This window comes from Poromitra crassiceps (assembly GCF_964638095.1).
Source record: "Poromitra crassiceps genome assembly, chromosome: 28".
NCBI classification, from domain to species: Eukaryota; Metazoa; Chordata; class Actinopteri; order Beryciformes; family Melamphaidae; genus Poromitra; species Poromitra crassiceps.
In genome coordinates, this window is record NC_139651.1 from 4170024 (window position 1) to 4175023 (window position 5000).

A 5000-nucleotide genomic window follows, 5' to 3' on the forward strand; every position below is an offset into this window, starting at 1 on the left:
TACGATGTAGACACATACGCCATTAAACTAGAGCAGATCTTGGATCAGAAGATAGACATTCTCACTGAGCTGAGAGATAAAGTGAAGTCGTTCCATTCTGCACTCAAGGAAGAGGAGCAAGCTCTGGATCTCCTCCCCCAGGAGGCTTCGTGCACTATAGAGACTGACAATGCATAGGGTCGCTGTTCAGGAAAGGGCAGATTGAGCTCAGCTATGATTATTTGGTCTCTCTCCGATCTCTTTGCTGTACAGGTCTCCCATTGCTCACAACTACAGTTTGCTTCACTTGAAAAAAAACAGTCTAACGAGAAAGGTGCACTCAGTAGAGATCTCCACCAGGAGGCGCCGCTATGGTTTTTTGGTCTCAAAACCTACCCTACACAGGGGAGTCAGATGGATAACACACACGCACACGCACGACCGGACACATGACAAACTCCCGCTACAGAAAAGGGGAGACTTCCATTCCATCGTGCCTATCACAGCATCACAGCACAGACTTTTAAAGAGACTGTCTCACACACATCATCTCACATACATCCCATTCCTCTTGCATCCACGTCTGCCTTCCTCCTCGCGTCCTCTCCCCCACCGAGGAAAGCATGCGAGGAGAGAGGAAACAAGGTCATATGTGTTTAGAGGAATGAGAAGCGTCACGTGAGGCGGCGTCCGTGTCTCGATGGCGGTGGTGGCGGCTCACAGCTAACATGTTGATGATTCATGAGTTCCCCTGCCACCCTACATTTAGGAGAGTCTCTTCCCCGGGAAGGCTGCTCTCTCTCTCTCTCGTGGATCCTCATAGCTCCTCGGAGATCTCTCCTCCAACCTCCGCTCTCGCAGCAGCAGGCTTGTCCCAACTGTCTATTTATTCATTTTGGTCGCACGTTTGTTTTCCCTTTTCGTTCTTCTTTTCTTGTTTTTACTGTTGCTTTGCCTTTTCTTAATTTTTCTTTGTTTCTTTCTCTCGTTTTTGTTTATTGTATGCTTTGCTTTGTAAGGATTATTTTGATTATTGGTTCCAATTCCTGAGGTAGAGACCCAGAATAAGCCCACTTAGGCTTTCCTGTCTCTACCGGCACATGTTTCTTTTGTTGTTGTTCTCCTTTATTTGTATCTGTATGTGTTTTTTTTTTATATATATGTGCAAATAAATAAATAAAATAAATAAATAAGCTCCACCCCCTTCAGTCTGAAAATCAATCAAAAAGCCACAAGGGCGGATCTGGCCATAGAGACACTGCCTAACGCATCATCATTCAGAAGCCACGCCCAAGACGGGGGGAAAACAGAAACCCCCCCTCCAATCCTGGCGTTCTCCTATGTCGCGTGCATGGTTGCGTGTTGCACCAAAAGATCGTATATACGGAAGATGAACACTCCAACTTACTTCTTGACAGCTAGATCCACATTTTTCTTCTCGCCAATTCTCAATGGCTTCCTTGTTTTGCTCAGGAGTACAAAAAACTTTAACTGGCGATTTTTTACATTTGTTGTCTGCGCAGCCCCACCACACAACAGCTTTTAGCTATGTTTAATTCAAGGAAAATGACGCTGGTGTGTGGGAGTGAACGGAGCTTTTCCCCCGTGTGGGGGGCGTGGCCTATTTCATGCAGTGTCTCTATACATGCATTGTCATGACATTCAATACTCGGCCCGAGACTCATTAAAGGTTTGCACAGAGAAGAAGAGTGTGCTGTCTCACCAAAATGACCAAATCAGAACCATGCTGTTCATTAACTGTGTGCAGTGAAACCTGCCCAATACTGCTGGTCCAAACATAAAGCCACTTTGCACCTGCCCTGGCCATGCATTATAATTAAAGGCAAATCTAATCTTTTCCCCACATAATATAATTGTAGGCAGGACCGTGCTAATCAAGATTGCACCACCGGTTCATGAACACTGCGCAACACCAACTCCCTCATATTATTGCAGCAGATGCATCGTGTGAAAGGTTGAAATGTGGCATGAAGACACATTGCGTAGAGTTTTTCCATTCAGGATGAATTCCGGTCATTGCTGCAAGATGTAGGCACAAATATGTAGTTTTCATCTTTGAATCTCAGATCAGATCAGAGAATGCTCCACTTGGTGAATTAGGCCATGTTCAGACTAGGAGGCCAAATCTGATTTGTGAACTTTAGTGACCTATTCATGACTTTATCCAGATTGGTTTTATGAGTCTGGACGCTCCAAGTCTGATTTGTGTCACTTGTCCCAAACCACATATGGAGGTAGTTTCCAATCTGCTTTCGACTGATGTGACTTGAGTGCGGACGCGCAGATCCACCAAATCTGATTTGAACGTCACTCGCAACTCGTCATCAAATGCTTCTGCAGAGAGGAAAACCACGTCACCAAAGTACGTATTTACTGACGCCCACGTCGTTACCATAGCAACCCATGCAGATACTGTAGGCTGTTTAGGTCTGGACACACAGATCCGACTTGAGAATCAGATTTGTGGCAGTGCGGACACACTCCCAAATCAGATTTGGGAAACCAATCAAGATAATAATGATTACGGTAATGACTTTATCAGCAAATCAGATTTGCCTGTAATGTGAACATGGTTAGTCTTACAGCTGAAGCACACTACTTCCAAAGGGTGCTGAAGGTGGCTATTTACTTACTCACTGCTGTTTTCCAGGGCTTGTTTACACCAAAACTTGATTTGCATAAATCTCTCAGGTCATGTTCACACTAGGAGGCCAAATCCGATTTGTGAACTTTAATGACCTATTCATGATTCTATCCAGATTGGTTTTATGAGTCTGGCCGCTCCAAGTCTGATTTGTGTCACTTGTCCCAAACCACATTATGGAGGTAGTTTCCACTCTGCTTTCGACTGATGTGTCTTCAGTGTGGACGTGCCGATCACCCAAATCAGATTTGAGAGTTGAGACGGCATGTCCAAAATCATGTGTTTAGTCTGTGCATTATCTTTCTCTATAACAGTCTTTTCAAAGGAAAAAACTCAACAAAGAGGATCTGTTGCAATATTCAATACAACTTCACAATGGACAAAACAATGGCTGTGAGTGAGTGACCTCCGGTCCCTCATCAGAGTCAGAAGAACTGCAACAGAACTGGATTTGCTGCCTCTTCTCCTCACAGAGAGGCACATGAGAGCTGTACCATGGAGAAAAACAAATCATAATCACTTTCGTCTATCAGAGTACGTGTGCACGCAGCTGTCTCCTATTTGTTCCGACCTGCTTTTCCAGCCCTGTTACTATACCGTGTGATTACCGTCAGTGCTGTTGTGTCATAGCCTGTCTCGCTTTGTCAGTGGGAAGACTGGGAGGGAGGGAGGGAGGGAGGGAGGGAGGGATGTGTGTGTGTTCATTGACCTTTGTGTGTGTTGAAAAGCAAGTCTCTTGGATAATTATGAAACGTGATTGTGATCTGCCGACATCATGACGCACTCGGCATGTCGTCAGGCAGACGTTAATCGTGCGTTATTGTTATGCGGAATCACCTGGGAACAGATATGAGCGTAGTAGCGTGACAGGCCCTGTTATATTGATGCTCTTTCCCCAAGATGAAGACGCCGCGCAGACGGCTGTGTGATAAAGCAGACTGAGTTGATGCAGACGGCTGTGTGATAAAGCAGACTGAGTTGATGCAGACGGCTGTGTGATAAAGCAGACTGAGTTGATGCAGACGGCTGTGTGATAAAGCAGACTGAGTTGATGCAGACGGCTGTGTGATAAAGCAGACTGAGTTGAGCAGACGGCTGTGTGATAAAGCAGACTGAGTTGATGCAGACGGCTGTGTGATAAAGCAGACTGAGTTGATCACGTGATATGATGGCAGATAAGAATGGAGGGAGGCCCCTGCCCACACGGATGGAACCAGCAGTTAAGGCAATATGGCTTCCAACTGACATCAAAGCTGCACGAGACGAGATGTTCCGTTTGCGCTTTTCAACGTTTTAATTGAGATGCTGTAGATTCACTCAAGTATTCAAATGTTTTCGACTGATGAAACGTGTTGGTTATTATGATATATAGTGTATATTGTACAAAATGGATGGGAGTAAAGATTCAGAAAGGCATTATTTAGGTAACGCAAATTGTAATATTTTCAATGAAAAGTTCATTCCCCATCTTAAAAATCAAACATGACGTCACTCTTTTCGTCAAGATAAGGAATAAAAAAAAAAAAAGCCATCGAGACTGTGAATACTTTTGATTAATTTAAGATTTGTGAATGGTTTTTACCTACCAATTTCTGTTGAGTGTGTAAATGTTTTTTTGAAAAAAGCTCGTAAACAGCAGTGAGTGAGGCTCTGTCCAGAAAAAGCTGGACTCAACAATAGGAGTTCACTCTCATCCCTTTGCTTTCCTTTGCTATAAAGCATCACAGACCCATGGGAGGAGTTTAGTTGTTGATTTATCAATGAATTGTATAACTGGAATAATCTACAGTAAATTAAATGATAGTGAAACGTATTCAGTCCTCATTTTGCTCTGGACCCCCTGGAACCCCCTAAAGGATCCATCCAGGACCCCACTTTGAGAACTACTGTCATATACCATCTACAATACGGGACAGATATGACATAAGACAGTATGATAGTATCATATTTTATTACATTGTATATTCACTGTGGATGGATAATCTGCTCTGATTGGATTGAGACTGAATATAGTAAGTCATTTTGTCACCTTCTTGCTTTGCCAAATTAATAAAATCCCCCGCCTCATTGCCAATAGAGCGTCCATTGAATTGAATTGAAATTGAGAGAGAGAGAGAGAGAGCGGGGCAGCATGACTATTGGCTCGGTGCCAAAATCAATATGGAAGTCATTAATAATTGAAATGTTTTTGTGTTGGATGAAACTCATGATACAAAGTGATGGAATAAGTGGTCTAAAGGTGCTAATAGGTGTGCCGACATTTTGAGGTGATGGGCAATTTGACCAGCAATTACAAAACGTCCATCTCCATCCCTGATAACGCTGACGCTGTGCGTCTGATATCAGCAAGATTACT

At 43.7% G+C, this 5000-nt stretch overlaps 1 pseudogene across 1 annotated transcript in view; it reads left to right on the forward strand.

Moving 5' to 3' along the window:
• Positions 1 to 160, forward strand: part of LOC310799848 (kinesin-like protein KIF2A pseudogene) — a 1558-nt pseudogene extending 1398 nt beyond the window's left edge. Inside the window, exon 1 of the transcript in view lies at positions 1 to 160. This exon is cut by the window's left edge and continues 1398 nt beyond it. The product of the transcript in view is annotated as a kinesin-like protein KIF2A pseudogene (transcript).
• The last annotated feature ends 4840 nt before the right edge of the window (positions 161 to 5000 follow it).